Raw genomic sequence first — 19,735 nt, 5'->3', positions numbered from 1 at the left:
GTCTACTGAGCTCGTTGTTAATGATGGCGGTCTTCCGAGAATAGTTGATTTGTCTAAGGTCTTCCAACAGGCCAGGGCACATAGTTCTGACGTTCCAGCTTGCAAAACGAAGGGATGGTACCTTCTTTCCCTTTTTCTGTCATGCTGTTTGGTGCGGTGTTACAGTCCACTTGTTCCGATGACCCTGAGCTCCAAGCACCCATTGAAGCAGGTGGACTGTGGCAGGACAGAACCTTACTGACCGGGGGCTGCCCGGTTTGAGACGGGCGGTAGCTGTCCAGTGAGATGCGATGACCTCTCCCATCGACAAAGGCAACCCGTGGCGCCCAATCTCTACGCCAAATGAGCTGGACTTATAACCCGTAACTGCTGCCTTCCGTGTTGTTTTGGTCGCTGTGAGGCGACTATGGAGTGACCTCTCCATGGCGCATGCCTGGGCGGATGTATGGAGGTTGTGAGTTGCCCAAGCATCAAAACCCCCCTCTCAGCCTTTCTGGTGGGGTCCAAAGGAGTGCAGAGCACGGCGTTTGGCACCGGTATGGCTGCGGGAAACATGCCAAAGGTGACACATGACCGCCTTTGGGGTTCCGCTCCAAATTTTCTGTTAGGATTTACTCCCTTAGCCTTGGTTTCTCCCGAGATGCCTACAAGGCAGTGGGGTTGTTAGAGCCCCTGCTCAGGGATAGGTGGATGCCAGGGGAAGGGGGTGCGAGGGGTGAGCTGGGAAGGGGGTGAGGGTGTGGGGGAATGGGGTGCAGGTAATAAAACATTTCATCAGCTCCCACACAGTGCGGTCCCCATGTAAAGTTGCAGTTGCCTTGTGTAGTTTCAACCTCGACACAAAGATTTGGTGGTCTATTTTTTTAAAAAAAATTAAAACTACCGTGATTTATTTGCGATATTTTCTTCTAGGGTTCTTGGGATGAAATCGATCCTGCCAGGTCTACTCCTCATTCGCTGCACCAAGAATTTTGGGGAGCAGGGCCTTAATGCCTTTCACTCTCCATGCAGGGGGGTGGGGGTGAGGGGGGATGCTGGGGGGGGGAAGATGGGGAGGCATCCGGCGGGGGTCGCGACCCTGGCGAGCAGGCCAGCCCACAGCCTGCACGGCCTCCTTGATATCAGCATCCTCCAGGCTGACGCTGCGCTTGGTGGTCGCCATCCAGCTGACAGTAGAACTTCTTTCCTGGCTCCCAGCTGTGACGGCGGAAGGACGGCCGAGGCTGGATCGAGGCCCTGAGGCGGTCGTCGAGGTTTCTTCAGGAGCCTGGTCGTCCCATACCTTCCACATACCCGCACGATGAAAAACGGCGTCCACACACCACATAAGCCAACACGATGACAAAGGTCATCTTGAGGTCCTGATTTTGGCCCGGGCGATGATTTTCATGCTGCTGATCCTGGAGAACATCACTCCTCCTTTGGATGCCTTAGCTTCCCTCTGGGTATTCCCTCTGGAGTCTCGATTATTTACAATCTATATTAATGACCTGGATCAAGGAACCCAAGTGTATTGTAGCCAAATTTCTAACTATACATAGGTAACTGGGAAAGCAAATTGTGAGGAGGGTGCAGTCTGCAAAGAGTTATAGATAGATCAAGTGAGTGGGCAAAAATTGGGTAGATGGAATATAATGTAGGAAAATGTAAGGTTATCCGCTTTGGTAGGAAGAGTAAAAAAGGAAAATATTTGCATGGAGAGAGAGACTGCAGAATGCTGCAGTACAGAGGGATCTGGGTGTCCTCGTGCATGAAACACAAAGCATGTAGGTGCAGCAACTAATTAGTAAAGCAAATGGAATGTTGGCCTTTATTGCAAGAGGGGTGGAGCATAAAAGTAAGGAAATCTTGCTACTACAACTGTAGAGGGCGTACAGTTTTAGTCTCCTTATTTACTGCCCTCAGAAAAAAATTCCTCCTCATCTCGGTCTTAAATGGGTGACCCCTTATTCTGAAACTACGCTCCTTAGTTCTCGGTTCTCCCACGAGGGGAAACATCCCCTGCCAAGCCCCCTCAGGATCTTGTATGCTTCAGTAAGATCACCTCTCAATCTCAAGTTCTCCCTGTGTCTGCGTGGGTTTCCTCCGGGTGCTCCGGTTTCCTCCCACAAGCCAAAAGACTTGCAGGTTGATAGGTAAATTGGCCATTATAAATTGTCACTAGTATAGGTAGGTGGTAGGGAAATATAGGGACAAGTGGGGATGTTTGGTGGGAATATGGGATTAGTGTAGGATTAGTCTAAATGGGTGGTTGATGTTCGGCACAGACTCGGTGGGCCGAAGGGCCTGTTTCAGTGCTGTATCTCTAATCTTGACTCTCTGTTTCCTGTTAGTTAGCCAATGCTGTATCCATGCTAACATATTATCCCAACACTGAGCTCTTACCTTGTGTAGTAACCTTTTATGTGGAACATTATCGAGTGCCTCTTGGAAATCCAAATACACAGCATCGACTGGTTCCCCTTTATCCACCCTGTTTGTTACATCCTCAAAGAACTCTAATAATTTTGTGAAGTGATACTTATTCTTGGAAGCAATTCAAAGAAGGTTCACTCGGCTGATTCCTGGGATGAAGGGGTTGTCTTATGAGGAAAGGTTGAGCAGGTTGGGCCAATACTCTGGAGTTTAGAAGATTCAGAGGTGATCTTATTGAAGTATACAAGATTCTGAGGGGGCTTGGCAGGGGATGTTTCCCCTCGTGGAAGAATCTAGAACTATGGGGCGTAGTTTCAGAATAAGGGGTCACCCATTTAAGATCGAGATGAGGAGGAATTATTTCTGAGGGCAGTAAATCTTCTGAATTCTCTACCCCAGAGAGCTGTGAAGGCTGCATCATTGAATATATTCAAGACTGAGATAGACAGATTTTTGAACTATAGGTGTTACGACCTCAATGAGACCGTTAACATTAAAACACTAGATATGAATTCCCCATACCAATTTAAAGAATTACATGACAAGATTTCACATTTTAAGACTTTTATTATAGCAACTAAATTAAAACACATCCCAACTAACTAGACAGTACTTTGTAAGTAGCTGATACCCCAAATTACAAAGAAAGCTATTTTCTTTATTTATTAAAACACTTGAAAACCTCACACCACATTTGTTTATGTTGCACAGTCCTCCTTGATGTTGAAATCTTTGCAGTTAAAAGTCCCAAACTCCTCCCATTTGCAAGGAGTTGGATCTCCCCGACCTTTCACAAAGTCGATGTCCTCTTCGCTCACCTCTCCGAGCACTTTGACCTGGATGTCGTGAATAAGGTGATCCTGGTGATCCTGTTGGTCTTTTGCTTCTCCGCAAACCTCAACTTTCAAAACAGGTTCTCAAGTCTTCGCAGCCTTTTGCTGTATCTGAGAGTATGTGTTCTCTCCTCCCTCTCCCCCTCCACCTCCATCTCTAATCACACCCCTCCCCCTCTCCCCGTCGGCTGCCACTGCTGGTCATCTTCCTTATAGCCTGCTTACCTTCTAAACATCTTTTGAATTTATCCAGAATCAAAATTCAATAGCCAATTGTCTCTTCTACTCATGCAAAGTCCACAAGTCTGGCTACAGCAGAGCCACCCAGGCTTTCCATTGTTTCCAGGTATTCGCAATGACAATTCACAGTTACATTCCCAGAGTCACTGACTCCTTGTTTACGATCTGAAAGTCTGAGAGGGTGAAGCTCATTGCTCTTCAGGTGTTATACCCCTGCAGTCTCTGCTTTTTTAAAAAAGTCTTTGATCTGGGATCTTTTGTTGTCCTGGTAACCAAGATCCCTGTCTTGTTTTTAAACAGTTGATGTGAGGTCACCTGACTTCTCTGATCCCCATCTTACGCTACAATTTTTTAAAATTGTTTTTAAAACATGATCATGTTACAAAGTTCAGCATTCATAACATAGTAGAGTCAAAGGTAATGGGGAGCAGGCAGGAAAGTGCAGGTGAGGCCATGATTGTATTGAATGGTGGAGCAGGCTCGAGGGGCCGTATATTCAACTCCTGCTCCTATTTCATCAGTTCCCAGTTAAATTTTGCCCATTCCACCAGCCTGTCCATGTCCTCTTGAAGTCTATGACTGTCCTCCTCGCAGTTCACAATATGTCCAAATTTTGTGTCCGTAGCAAATTTTGAAATTGTGTCCTGTACACTCAAGCCATTAATATATATCAAGAAACGCAGTGGTCCTTGTCCCGATGTCTGGGACACCCCATTATATACCTTCCTCCAATCTGAAAAACAACCGTTCACCACTTACTCTCTGTTTTCTGTCACTGAGCCAATTTTGTGTACATCTGACCGCTGTCTCCTTTATTCCATTGGCTTCAACTTTACTGACAAGTCTATTATTGGGCACTTTATCAAATGCATTGCCCCTCAGCAAACCTCTCTTATCTCAGCAAAAAATGGTCGTATGTACAGAGTTGTTATTCCATATGTGTGCATGTGTGTAAAATGACAAATCGAAACTACTTCTAAATTAGTTCCATTTTATTCCAAAGGACATAACCTTTCATGAAAGTATAATTTAGATAAAAATCTGAGATCTGCATCTCAACACTAAAAATATATATGCTGTAGTTTTGATCCAAAAGTGAAATTAGTTTTGTGATTTTTTTATTTTTTGTGCTCAGTTTTGCTGTGGATTGTTTGTCCTAACTTGAGTCATCTAGAACTCTGCTTCCCGTATCCTAATTCTCACCAAGTCCTGTTCACCCATTCTCCCTGGGTTTGCTGACCTACATTGGTTTCTGTTCTGGCAATGTCTCAATCTTTTAAATTCTCATCCTCTCTTTCAGACCTCTCCATGGCCTGGCCCCTCCCTATCTCTAACTTGCCCTCTTTTTTTCTCTCTCTCTCTCTCTCTCTCTCTCTCTCTCTCTCTGTTCTCTTCTTTTTTCATGTTTTCTCTTTTCTTTCCCTTTTCCTTTTCCCTCCGTTTCTCTCGCGCTCTCCCCGTCTCTCTCGCGCTCTCCCTCCCTCTTTCCTTCCTGTCTCCTTTTTTTTAAAGACGCTCCTTAAGACCTACCTCTTACACCAAACCTTTGGTTACCGGGCCTAATATGTCCTTTATGTGCCTTGGTGGCAAATTTTATTTAATGCTCCTGTGAAGTGCCAGGGGGCATATTACTACGTTTAAAGGCACTATATAAATGAAAGTAGTAGTAGAAGATGACAAGATTCCACAATATTTACTTAATTAATGGTAGACACAGAGGGGACAGATCTTCCCTTGGCTTAGGACCTACTAGAACTGATCGATGAGGTTTTTGCCTTCAGTCTATTTAATGAACACTGAGGTGCAGAATGGGCTGCTGTGCAGCTCCCTCTGCTGGAATCCTTGTGTTTTAGTGTCGGTTAATCCCAGCATAACATTTGCATTTTTCATATTTCACAAGTTAATGGTTGAGGAATGTAACTGAGATATTCTTGTTGGAACAGCAGTATTCTATTGTGAATTTTAAGGTGGTTTTGGATGGTGCAGTTTCTTGGTTTTATTAAAATTTCTGAGTATAAGTGCGTTGGTAGAAAATGTTGAGAGTGTATCACACTGACAATATTGACCTAGGTTGATGACTGTTACAAGGTGTGTCTTTGTGTTTTTTCTTTATCCAAAATGAATCATAACCACAAGTGATCATGGAAAATATGACAAAGCCTTGTCTGTTTTCTCATTTTGCATCATCCTGAGTCATGTACATGAGACAGTGTAAATCTTCTCCCAGATCTCTGTGCTAACTTGCAACAGGGCGGCACAGTGGCGCAGTGGTTAGCACCACAGCCTCACAGCTCCAGCGACCCGGGTTCAACTCTGGGTACTGCCTGTGCGGAGTTTGCAAGTTCTCCCTGTGACCGCGTGGGTTTCCGCCGGGTGCTCCGGTTTCCTCCTACAGCCAAAAGACTTGAAGGTTGATAGGTAAATTGGCCATTATATAAATTGTCCCTAGTGTAGGTAGGTGGTAGGGGAATATAGGAAAGGTGGGGATGTGGTAGGAATATGGGATTAGTGTAGGATTAATATAAAAATGGATGGTTGATGGTCGGTACAGACTCAGTGGGCCAAAGGGCCCGTTTCAGTGCTGTATCTCTAAATAAATAAATAAAAATAGATTCCTAGCAGTTATTTTACATCGGTCTTCACTATTGAGAATGTAACTTCCTGACTTGCAGCTAATTCTGGGATATGAAAGGGAGCGAGGAACTCAAGAAAATTGCAATCACCAGGGAAGTGGTACAGAACAAATTGTTGGAGCTGCTGGCTGGCAAGTCCCCAGGTCCTGATGGACTTCATCCTAGGGTCTTAAAATAAGTGGCTAGTGAGGTAGTTGATGCATTGGTTTTAATTTTCCCAAATTCTCGAGATTCAGGGAAGGTACCATTAGATTGGAAAATAGTCAATGTAACTTTTTTATTTAAAAAAGGAAGGGAGACATAAAGCAGGAAACTACAGGCCAGTTAGCTTAACATCTGTTATGGGGAAGATGTTAGAAACTATTATTAAAGATGTTGTAGCATGTCACTTAAAGTCCAAGGTAATCAGGCAGAGTAAACATGGTTTTGTGAAAGGGAAATCATGTTTAACCAATTTATTGGAGTTCTTTGAGGAAGTAACATGTGCTGTGGATAAAGGGGAACCGGTGGATGTACTGTGCTTAGATTTCCAGAAGGCCTTTGATAAGGCGCCACATGAAAGCTTATTGCAGAAAATAAAAGCTCATGGTGTAGGGGCAACATTTTGGCATGGATAGAAGATTGGCTAGCTAACAGGAAACAGTGAATAGGCATAAATGGGTCATTTTCTGGTTGGCAAGATGTAACAAGTGGTGTGCCACAGGGATCAGTACTAGAGCCTCAACCTTTTACAATTTATATAAATGACTTGGATGCAAGGACCGAAGGTATAGAGTCATGGTTGCTAAATTTGCTGATAAACAAAGATAGGTAGGAAAGTAAGTTGTGAAGAAGGCATGAGACTACAAAGGGATATAGATAGGTTAAGTGAGTGAGCAGAAATCCGGCAAATGGTGCATAATGTGGGAAAGTGTGAAATTGTCCATTTTGGCAGTAGGAATAAAAAGGAAGCATATTATCTAAATGGTGAGAGGATGCAGAGGGAATTGGGTGTCCTAGTGCATGAATCACAAGGTTAGTATACAGGTACAGCAAGTAATTAGGAAAGCTAATAGAATGTTATTGTTTATTGTGTGTGGGTGTTATATACATCCAACTTTTTAAAATTATTATTTAAGTTGGAGAAAATATCTCTAAAATGATCATGCGTAGTTTTGAGGCTGGATGAAGTGTGGGAGAAATGTTTCAAAAGTGTGTTCTCATTGGACTCTGACTAGTGGTGCAGGAAATGACAACTCAACTGGACTTTCTGGTGAATGGTGACCTGTTGCAGATTTGCTGTACACCCATTTATTATTATTTTAATATAATAAACGACGATAACAAGTTTTTCAGATATGTAATTGCCTGCCCTATTTCTGTATGTTTGTGTATGTACTCAGCAGGCTGGGTTTATAACCAGTGTGCCCTCCCTTGCAATCAAACCCCTGATAGAGGGTTGTGAGAAACTCCTATCTGTGCAATGACTCAACTTCAAATGCTTCTCAAAGCAAATTGTTCAGACTGGCAATTGATCAAAATAAACTGAGTTGTGTACTACCACAGCAGAGATGCAGGCTGCCAGATATCCTCTGTTCAGCTCCATGTGACCTTAAAGGAGAAAGTAAGCATGGTTTAAGCTACAAGTTTAGATTCTTTTTTAAATTGCTTCAGTTTGCAGTAGGGGGTTAAAGTTTATTCCCACAATGAAATTTGGTAGACATGCAGATATATTGGCCATTGTCAGAGGAACTGCAATCTGTATTGAGAACAAGTCCAGCAGATGTTGTATTATCATGCTATAGTGAAGGGTTTTTCACCAGTGCTGAGCTCTTGTGACTTTTTTTGAGGATCTTCTGCAGATTTGGAATTGTGAATGCAAATATGAAGGTATGTGAATAGCGTTTTGTTTTTTGTAACGTATTTATCAACTCTGGTTGTTGTCAGTTGTAGGGAAAATGTTAAATGAATGTTAATCTTCTGACCTGCAAATCCAGAGTAATTTTGAAGATTGAGTAAGGCTCAAAATTGACTGAATTTTTGCCTCAACCCATCCAATGTGTTGATTGGTGCCCATATTAACCCCACCTCCCCTCCCCCATTGGCTGGTTTTGCTCATTCAGATTCTGAACAGTAACGTAACATCATCTGAGAAACCGCCAGAAGTTTCCATCCTCCGGTGTTTTGTCTGTCTTTCCGTTTTCTCCTGTCTTGTTTCTGTTCTCCTTTGTCCACCCTTTTTTCTGCTCCCTTGCTCGCTATCATTTTTTTCCCCTCCTCACTTGCGCTTGTGTTTGGATTAATATTCAAAACCTTTAGGAACCAGCAATAGAGTCTGGACATGAGGGGCCCCCAAACTGCTTTGACCTTTTCTTCCAGCGCCCCCTTCTGCCCATCTGAAATTCTGGCCACATGGGCGGCCATGTTGAGGTGCCATGCAACATATTTTCTAGTTGAGTCTTGCCATTAATGGGTCCAAGGCACACCTTAACAGGAAGCTTTCAGTAATGCATTTAACTTTAACATTTTCAAAAACAAGTACTCAACTTTTCTTTTAATATTGTGCTGTCACAGCTCCATGTCAGCACAGTCCCTCCCTGACCACCTCAAGAAGGTGCCTCAGTTATGCTGACAATAGTTCACTTGCAATATACCATAGCCTGGGATTTGGGGTGGGTCAGGGGCATGTTCATGGAAGTTCTACTGCAAAAGCCCTCTCCTGGAATTTCAGTCCATGTCTCTCTGGATCAACTGTAATTAGGCCACTGACCACTCCCTGCCTCATTTGAATATTTAGATCTTGGAGTTTTTTTAAATAAACTAAGCTTCTGAAAAATTTTAGCTCTTCCATCTTAAGAAACCAACACAAACACATGTAATAAAAGCAAAATACTGCAGATGCTGGAAATCAGAAATAAAACCAAAAAGCACTGGAAATACTCAGCGGGTCTGGCAGCATCTGTGGAGAGAGAAGCAAAGTTAATGTTTTAGATCAGTGACCTTTCATCAGAACTGTGAAAGGTTAGAAATGTAGGAAGTTTTTATTTATTTATTTAGAGATACAGCACTGAAACAGGCCCTTTGGCCCACCGAGTCTGTGCCGACCATCAACCACCCATTTATACTAATCCTACACTAATCCCATATTCCTACCACATCCCCACCTTCCCTATATTCCCCTACCACCTACCTATACTAGGGGCAATTTATAATGGCCAATTTACCTATCAACCTGCAAGTCTTTGACTGTGGGAGGAAACCGGAGCACCCGGTGAAAATCCACACGGTCACAGGGAGAACTTGCAAACTCCACACAGGCAGTACCCAGAATTGAACCCGGGTCGCTGGAGCTGTGAGGCTGCGGTGCTAACCACTGCGCCACTGTGCCGCCCCAAATAAAGCAAATAAAGTGGGGGTGGGGGGAAAGAGAACAAAAGGGAAAGTCAAAGGACAGAGGGTCACAGAGAATAACTGACAAGGAGGTCTTGGGGCAAAGACAAAGAGTGTGTTAATGGTGTGTTGAAAGGCAAAGCATGAGTGCAGAGAGGGTGTTAAATGACAGAATAATGAAAGCCCTAGCCAAAAGCACAAACATGAAAAAACAGTGGTCAGGCACATGGTAAAAAAGTGTAATGATGAAACAAATTAAAATAAAATGAAAAAAAAACAAAGTAAAACTAAAAAAGGTGGGGGTGGGGGCAGCAGAGAAAAGATAGAGTCAAGATAGGAAGAAATAAGTTCAGTGGGGCAGGAACAGGCTGAAACGATGAGTCGGCCAGGCCAGTCCTGTTTGTGGATTTCAGGAAGGGGGTAGAAGCGGGCTGTCCGGGGTTGAGGGGCTGAGGTTGGAAGCTGTAGAGGGAAGGTCTCCAGAGGAGATGAGGTCAGTGACAGTCCTGTAGACAGTAGCTTGATGTTCAGTGGTGAGGTCATGGTCCAGGGGGAGGTAGGAAGAAGTGTCTCAGAGTTGGCGCTGAGCCTCTGCAAGGTAGAGGTCGGTATGCCAGACAACAACCGCACCACCTTTGTCTGCAGGTTTGATCACAATGTTGGGGTTAGACCTGAGAGAATGGAGTGCAGAAAGTTCAGAAGGAGACGATTAGAATGAGTGAGGGGAACGGAGAAATTGAGATGGCCAATGTCACGCTGACAGTTCTCAATGAAAAGATCAAGAGTGGGTAAGAGGCCAGAGGGAGGGGTCCAGGTGGATGGAGAATGCTGGAGGTGGGTGAATGGGTCTGCTGGTCAGGAGGAGGACTCCTGGTCAAAGAAATGAGCATGGAGGCGAAGGCAACGAATGCTCAACGCCATGCCGAGTGCGAAATTCATTGAGGTGGGGGCGTAAGGGGATAAAACTGAGTCCTTTGCTGAGTACAGAGGGGGAGGTCAGAGGGTATTGTGAATACATGGCAAGGGGTCAGATCAGAAGGGGTGGGGGTCAGGGGGAGGTGAAGGGGAAGAAGGATCTGGAGGGGCATTAGTCCCCATCAGCTGCTGGAGCTTGCGTTCCTTAACACCTGAAAGGAAGAAAAAACGTTTTTTGTTAATGTGTCGGATAAGACAAAGGATGAAATGAAACTGCGGAGTACAACAACTTTGAGATAAGGTGAGGTGGTTCTTCTGGAGAGAGAGGTTCAGTGTGTACATGTGGCGGTGCGTGACAGAGAGCGTGGATCTCGGGATGCGGCGAGAACAGCAGTCCAAGGAATGTTGTATTCCTCGGAGATACCGGTAATCCTGGGTGGATTCATAACATGAAGGATGAAACTTCAGTTGGAATCCACGTGGAATAAGTCGGAGCTGGAGACAGTCACTGAGGAAGGAGATGTGGCTGTAAAAACAAGTTTTGGTAGACACTTTATCAAACACCAGGAGGGAAATAGAAAGCAATAAAGGTGAACAAGGTAAAAGAGACAAACGCAAATGCTGTCGGAGAGAAGAGCAGAACTTCTTCAAGGTAGGCATTCCTGGAAAGGGAGTGGCAGTGAATTCAACACTAAAACAAGTAGATGTAACCTTGCAGTAAAATCCAGATCTGGGGTATCATTTCATTGAAATGAGTAATCTGAGCATAAGGAGTAACCTGGAATGGTTTGCAACCACAATCTCAATAGGAAATGCATTTAATTTACCTTCTAGTGTGAGGGATTGATTTTTAAAACTGACCCCTTTGGTAGTTATTTGTGCACTGACTCTGTAGTGCAGAATTTTTTGAAATATTTAAGTATGTAACTTTAGGAAATATATTCAATACTGTTTTCATACCATCCCTTTCTTTGAGTCCCAGCTGACTTTCCAATCTTGAAGCCAAGCAGGAATCAAATAAAAGTAGCGTTGTCAAGCTGCATTTGATGTCCTTTTCCTCATCTATTTATCTTTGTGCCTAACCTTGAGATTTGTAGATATTGGGCAAATATTGCCACTGTTGGCCTTTTGTTAACTTTAAAAAAAAAATACGTTTGAAGTAAATTTGATGAGGATTCTGGGATTTTTAACCAATGTTTCTGTGAATCTCCTACTGCAATGCTGTCCACTTCTTTCTTTTTAAGGCCTCGGATTTGTTAGCCAAATAAGGAAAATACCATTTTTCTTCGATGGGTTGGCTCAGTTCATAGTTCCATCCATTTGTCTGTAAATGTCATTCAATGGCCTTGCCAATAGGATATCAGCCTCTGCTGATCTATCTATATTGCAGAGTGCTGCAGCTGCTCCATTAGGAGTGAAATTTTGTCTCCGTTAGCTGTGGTGTGATCTTGGTATGAATTGGTTTCCGCAGATGGCTCAATCACAAGAGGTTTTCATGTATGAAACTTATAATAGTGTAGTGTACATTTTGATGAATGCTTCAATTAATGTCATGCTACTGTCTTGCCAGCTGCAGTCTTATGACAGTGTGAAATCTGTTCAGACAGAATTTGACTCCATAATAAGTCAAAAGCTCATTTGGTAAAAGCACATTTTTACGCTACAGTTTAAATGCTTTTGAAAGGTTTGTGTTAAATCAGGATGTGTTGACTTTTTTTTTTTTGTTGGCATATCTCTTCTGTCATGCAACCCCTCCCCCCCCCTCCTGCCAAGACTGAGGCACACATTATTTCTCCGCATAAACATTAAAACTTAAAATTGTGGCTGGGAAGAAAAGAGAGCCTATCACAAGGAATTGCCAAGCCCCCGACTGGAAAGACATTTGCATAGTAACAGACAGTACTCGGAACGGACAAAGGGGCCACTCCTTGCTCCAATTTAATCCACAATGGACTTTTGATAACCTGGAATGCTTCAACTTCTGGTAAACGACTAAGATGGCTGAAGACACAAACAGACATGGCCAGACCAGTTTAGTCACATGACTGACTAACTGCTGGAGTTTTTTGAATTTGAACTGGCCACAGGGTTAAAACTGACAAATCTGTTTGCTTCCGGGCTGAGAACATCTCTCTCCTGTCTGCTCTCCTCTCGCTTTCACCAGCTTCAGAAATCATTGAAGACATATGAGCCTTAAGAGAGAAAAGTCTCCTACAGTGAACAAGGTTTAAGAATACTGGGCCCCAACGAAAAGTAAGAGCTGTCTACAATCAAAGACTCTACAGCGAGCTGGAAACACAGAAACAGTATCAAGAAACCCTCCAGAGACTGCCTCAAACCTCTCTATTTTTCTCCTCGTTTCTGTCCCTATTTGCATGTGTGCATGCTAGCATGGGCGCGTTGTATATCCGTAGGCGTTAACTGTATTAGAGTTTAAGTTTAATAAATTTCATTTTTCTTCTCTAAACCTAAGAAAACCTGGTGTGCTCATTTCTTTGCCTTATAATTGGAAAGGTGTGAACAAGGATTCACCAAGAGGATCTCAAAACACAGTGTGTTTAAAAATCAAACCCTGTTAGAATAAGACCAGATGAAGACAGTAAAAGACCCCTAGACACCTTTCTCACTTGGTCGTAACACTTCCCACGGATTTTGGGCTTAAAATATTCCTTTAAACTTTGTTCACATTTATAGCCGATATAGTTCTGCGTGCAGGTTTTTAAAATTCATTCCTGGGATGTGGCCGTCGCTTGTTAGGCCAGCATTTATTGCCCCTCCCTAATTGTCCTCGAGAAGGTGGTGAGCTGCCTTCTTGAACCATTGCAGTCCATGTGGGGTAGGTATACCCACAGTGCTGTTAGGAGGGGAGTTCCAGGATTTTGAACCAGCGACAGTCTGGTCATCACATTACAGGAAGGACGTGATCAGACTACAGAGGATACAGAGGAGAAATGTCAGGATGTTGCCGGGAATGGAGAGTTTCAGCAATGAAAAAAGATTGGATAGGCTGGAGTTGTTTTCTTCGGAACACAGGAGGCTGAGGGGAGATTTAATTGAGGTGTATAAAATTGAGTGTCCAGACAGGATGGGCCTATTTCCCTTGGTCAATAACCAGGGGGCATACATGAAAAGTTATTGGTAGATGAATTAGAGGGGAGTTGGGAATTGTTTCACCAAGGGTGGTGGGGGTCTGGAACACGCTGCCTGAAAGGGTGGTTGAGGCAGAAACCCTCATCGCATTTCAAAAAAATACTTGGATAAGAACATGAAGTGCCATAACCCACAGGGCTATGGGCCAAGAGCTGGAAAGTGGGATTAGGCTGGATCATTGTCTTTCGACCAGCACAGATATGATGGGCCAGATGGCCTCATTCGCCACTGTAAATTTTCTGTTTTTCAGTGAGAGGCAGAATGGAAAAAATAGTTGATGCTGGATGAATCACAGAATTGTTACAGCCCAGAAGTAGGCCATTTGGCCCATTGTGTCTGCACCCGCTCTCCAAATGAGCAATTCACCTAATACCATTCCTCGCCTTCTCCCTGTAACCCTGCACATTCTTCCTTTTCAGATAACAGTTTAATTCCTTTTTGAAAGCCTCGATTGAACCTGCCTCCACCACACTCAGGCAGTGCATTCCAGCCCTTAATCACATGCTGCGTGAAAAAGTTTTTCCTCATTTCACTTTTGCTTCTTTTACCAATTACTTTAAATCTGTGCCCTCTCGATCCTTTCACAAGTGGGAACAGTTTCTCCCCATCCATTCTGTCCAGATACCTCTATCAGATCTCCTCTCCGCCTTCTCTTCTCCAAGGAAAACAGTCCCAACTTTTCCAATCTGTCTTCATAACTGAAGTTCCTCATCCCTGGAACCATTCTCATGAATCTTTACTGTACAGTCTCCAATGTCTTCACGTCTTTCCTTAAGTGCGGCGCCCAGAACTGAACGCAGTATTTCAGCTGAGGCCAAAATAGTGTCTTATACAGTTCAACATAATCATCTTCCGCTTGTACTCAATGCTCCTATTAAGAAAACCCAGGTTACTGTGTGCTTTATTAACCACTCTCTCATACTGCCCTGCCACCTTCAATGACTGATGCACATGTGCACCAGGGTCCCTCTGCTCCTGCACTCCCTTTAAAGTACGAAATAATGTATTGACAGAAATATGCTGAGGTCTTTAGAGTTCAGTTTGATTGTATAAGATGTGTTGCTTCTTTTGGAGTTTCCATCTCTTCAAGGAGAAGGGCAAATCAAATTAAAACAATCAAGGGATCAACAGTAAAGGAAATGTGATGGCAACTTTAGAGCATATGCATTTTTTTTGAGTAGGAAGAGTTAAGAACACACCAATAAAAGTAAAGGGGTAGGATGGTGTAAATAAACCATTTTCTTCCCTCCGCTCCTGAAGTTAATGGCCAGTTTAGTTCCACTAGCATCAGTAACCCTGTGCACTTCATCTAAGTGGTCAGTACTTCATGTGAGAACTTGGGCCATGGTCTTTGGGAATGATGGTCACCATCTGGCCCTGTTCTTAATGGATCTTCATGTTAGTGAACTTTTGAGCAGAGGTCACTGGCATTTCTGGCTGATTCTCCTTTGCCCAATGATAGCACCACCTCCTGTGGAGTTCAGCAAATTCTTCAAATGCCCAGGATTGAACCTAGGTGCTTTTATTGCTATATGTGACTTTGTGCCCTGAACTGGCCCTTGGGTAACCCTCAAACTTGAAATGACAGCTACAACCTTAAGATTTATTCTAGGCAACCTCATCTTCAAAGGTCAGACTATCTGAAATATTGATTTCATTTTCACATTTTCTTTTTCTCCTTTCCATACTGTTAAATATTTGGGCTGTTTTTGTTTTAAAATGAATGTTGATAACATCGGGGAGACAAGATATGATGTGTTGCTAGCGTGTCGGAGCTAAATTAGTAAATGCCTTGGAAATTAAGTCTCTGATCAACTCTTGGTTAATGACTGAATCGACTGATAATTTAGGTTCCTCACACTTGCAGGCTCATTAACTTTTCTCAGCTAAATTTTCCCTTGTTATCATCAGCATTTATCAGAGACGTTCTCCCTCACCCCCCCCCCCCCCCCCCCCCCCCCCCCCAACCCCCGGAGTGTTTAAAGAAAAACTTTAGGGGTGCTCTCAAACATACACCTGCCTTATTGCATATTTTACTTAGTGAGTTCGCAAACTGTCGCCCTGTGTGATGGGACAATTGCAGCCATCAGACTGTCTCGACCACAATGATGAGCTGAAAGCTGACTGAAAATGTCAAAATTGCACAATCACTTCTGTAGCATTTGGAATTGGAAGATTATGTTGATGAATATTTTTGTTCCATTTTTCCCTAGGCATTGCTTTAAGGCAATCATCCTTTCATAATTTTTTAGATTGCTGATCTATTTCCTGCAGTTTTATTTGTGCATTTGAGTTTAAGTTGCACTCTCTTGTGCTCTGTTACACTTCTCTGTCTGCTAGGCATGTCCTTGTACCTATCCCTGTTCACCTATTTGCTCTTCAGCGAATTTTTTCTCTGCTCTCTTTTTTTAATAGCATGATCTTATTAAATGTTGGAGTGGGCTCAAGGAGCCATATGATCTACTCCTACTCCTATTTCTTGTGTTCTTATATTTATATTTAGAGATACAGCACTGAAACAGGTCCTTCGGCCAACCGAGTCTGCCGACCATCAATCAGCCATTTATACTAATCCTACAATAATCCCATATTCCTACCACATCCCCACCTTCCCTCAATTCCCCTACCACCTATCTATACTAGGGGAAATTTACAATGGCCAATTTACCTATCAACCTGCAAGTCTTTGGCTGTGGGAGGAAACCGGAGCACCCGGCGAAAACCCACACAGTCACAGGGAGAACTTGCAAACTCCTCACAGGCAGTACCCAGAATTGAACCCGGGTCGCTGGAGCTGTGAAGCTGCGGTGCTAACCACTGCGTCACTGTGCCACCCTGCGCCACTGGTCAAAACAAACCCCTAAAAAAAGCATCGCTGCAAATTATACTACTTCCCAGTTGAGGGTTGGTGATGCCACAATAACAGCAGTGCGAGCGCTAGTTACTTTGCCGGAAATGCTGAGGCTGTTTGGGTCCGAATGGAAGAGGTTGGTGACATTAGCACAGGTCTTTATTGTGAACTAATGGATGTGGAGTTTTGGATTTGTGTTATTTGAAGAGTGGTGGTTGTTCAAGCTCCAGCTTGCTTTTACTGACATTGGCCCGGAGCCCTTAATGAAATGTCATGTGATTCCTATTGGTCAGTGTGTTGCTGAAAGTGATACCATGGGTCGTAGGGTTCCTATTGGTCAATAAGTTGCCTCAAAAGTACTGATTTATTTTTTAAAATGCCATGATATAAAGGGAAACTAGGATGTGCGGTGGGCTGGTGCATTGGCTTTTCCTGGCTAGGAGCTAGTTTTATTCTGGCTTGCCTGACCTGAAGATCTATCTTTGTCAAGCCAGTTGATGATGAGCTTAGCACCGCAGCACAGAACTGTCCCCAACTTGTCTCAAATGGACAATCTCACTTGGGCCACAAGGATGACTTGTGTAAAAACACAATGGTGGGGGTAGGGCATGGTGGCAGTGCTCCTCTGAGGCAGATGAGTGAAATACCTTGTTGGGGAAAGAGTAGAGTTTACACTGCCTGCACCACTCTGTACTTAACTTGGGGAGGGTGTGGGCAGGGTGGGAGATTGATGCTCAGGGTAGCTGAAATAGAAAATATTCTCATTCCAAAAATGCATTTTTAACTTGGTGCAACCTTGACCTTTGTAATGTTTAGTTTCTTTGAGCAACTGAGGGCAGGAAGGTTGGGTCTTCAGTCTGTACTGTGTTCGTTGATCTGAGCCATGCAGGAGTAAGGGCCTATAATTAGCTCCAGGCCCAGGGAATGGAAAATTGACCAGGATTCTCTGATCTGTCACCTCTCCAGTGGCCCCTGTAGGGATTGCATGAATGTGGGATATGGGTGTAAACTGGATCCTCCTTGGCTGTAAATTCCCATAGATGAATCACAATTCTGAAGTACCAACGGAATCATGACCCAGCAAAGACACCACACTCTCAGGAAAGGAGAAAGTTGTTGAGTGTTTTTTTTAATTGAACATTGCATAGCATCAAACATGACTTTTCAGGACATCAAACCTTAAATGGCGGCTGTAAAGACCTTGAAGCATTGGAAACCCTGTGGGTTTCAACACTCGATTCTGGAACTGGGCTCAATCTGTTCAATCTAATGAGATGTCAGTCTCTGTCCTTTCAAAGGTTTAATGTGAGTGGGGGTGGGAAAGCACCAAACACAAAAAAAAGAATGAATTCTGTAGATTTAAATACATGACCAAAGTTGTTGTTCTAACATTGTGAAGACGTTGGTTTTGTGACTTCACTTCAGGCCCCTCTTGCATGTAATTTGAGTAAGAAATCAATCCCGTGTGCAAAAATTGGGATTGCTGCAATGAGTAGCACGTATGTTGGGGAAAGACTGTGAAGTTGGAAATACTGAATTGCTTCCTTCAGTCAGTTTTTTAAGAAGCCTTTTTCTCTCTGAAAATGGATGACAAAGTGATATTGCCTCTTTCAGTTTGGACTGTATTGGATTTGAACATTTTGGGATTTTTTGGGGACTGTGTGTCTGAACATTCTGTAACTATTTTGATTTGTGAGAGCAATAGTGTGTGATTCAGCTCGTGGCTGAAGTGCTGTCTCTAGTATTTTCTGCTCTGCATTTGAAGTGTTATAATTAAAGCAATTGACGTGCTTTGTGGTTTAATAGTCGTTTGTCTTGATTTCAAGCAGCTAATTATTGTCTGATTATTCTGAGAGCTGTTTTTGCTGACTTGTAACTATTTAATTCTCAGTAGTTAGTTTCTTGTTGAATTGTTTCCAGTATCTTCAGCTTTTTATTGCAGCCGCATGCTCTTTAGCACTTCTTTCAAAATTTGTAACTGTCGAGTGCCTCCAGGGCTGTGTCTGAGCTCCGATTTTCTTCAACATGTTTCATTGACTGACAATGGAGTGGGTGGAGCAGCTGTCAGAAACCACTTTCAGCTGCTGTTGGTCTTCAGTTGTTGGATTTTTGATGAGAAACGCAAGGGTTCAGCAAGGACATAATGAACATGAAGGATTTATGGAACCAAGTGCTGCTTGTTCTGGTCACTGAGATTTTCCTATTAATTACTGGTGGAACTGGATTGCTCAGTAAGATAGCCTACTGAGACTTGGAATTGGGTTTGTTACAAGGCCAGAAAAGTCTTCTCTACCTTGTCTATCTCCATCACACATTCGCAGCCAACCTACTGTCAACTTCCTCTACCTCCCTGGAGCCTCTGTTTCCATCCTGTCTTGTGCTGACCGCATTTTGGTTCCAGCTCCCTTGGACATGGTGTTCGTCCTCTCTTTTCGTTTGCAAACCAGAAGCCCATAACTCGTATGTCTCCAGCACGAAATCACCTGAGTAGCGAGTTTGTTTAAAATCTCTGGACTGTGTCTTGAGAAACCTTAATTTTAACAATGTGCAAACTGAGAGTCAAGGAAAAGGAATAAAATACTACACTATAAACAGAAATACTTCACGTTCGTCATTGCCTGAACTCCTCCTCTTGCTTTACATGCAGTGGACGCTTGTAGAGAAGAATATACAATTTCCAGCACAGAAACAGACCATTTGACCCAACTGCTTGCAGATTATGTTTATTTCATGACCATCTTTGATGGATTTGGGCCCATTGCGCAAAACTGCCCATAAGGATTAATGATGTGGCCTGACATCCGTCACTGATACTATAAGTTTCTACACTTGTCTTTTGAAGTGTATTTCGTTCATGAGTGCCACAAGTCTGCTTCTTATGAAGTCCCAGAGACAGTGCAAATGCCCCTTTCTGGTTGATGAATCACTGGCACTACCCATAATATGGTACAAATTGGCAGTTTCACTCCGGAACCATACTAATGGAATGTTTGGGAAAAGTCATGACCAGCGTTGGAGCAGTGGGAGCTCCTCATGTTTTGGGGAGTGGAAAGAATTTTAATTGGCATTTGATCTATCCTGTACTTTTACCTGCGGGTAATTTTTTGAAGCTGTGGCCAGCTGTGAAGATTGGAAATATCCTGGTCCCCAGCACTAGGGCCTTTCACAGTGATGGGCCAGATGTGGCAATGCGTGTGCTTCCTTCGCTCAATCAGAATGTTGGAAACACTACTTGCCAGCTATATACAACATGCTGTGGAACGCGCACTCACTTCACAATGAAGGTTACAGTCTAAGTGCTGCATGTAAACAAATATTGACCTTTCTGA

The 19,735-nt window shown here is 43.4% G+C and overlaps 1 protein-coding gene across 5 annotated transcripts in view; it reads left to right on the top strand.

Moving 5' to 3' along the window:
• rab27a (RAB27A, member RAS oncogene family) overlaps nt 1-19,735 on the top strand; it is a 123,986-nt gene that overhangs the window by 77,068 nt on the left and 27,183 nt on the right. The window lies entirely within an intron of this gene.

The sequence above is a fragment of the Heterodontus francisci genome, chromosome 38, assembly GCF_036365525.1.
Source record: "Heterodontus francisci isolate sHetFra1 chromosome 38, sHetFra1.hap1, whole genome shotgun sequence".
Lineage (NCBI taxonomy): Eukaryota > Metazoa > Chordata > Chondrichthyes > Heterodontiformes > Heterodontidae > Heterodontus > Heterodontus francisci.
This window is presented reverse-complemented; position numbering and strand designations above follow the sequence as displayed.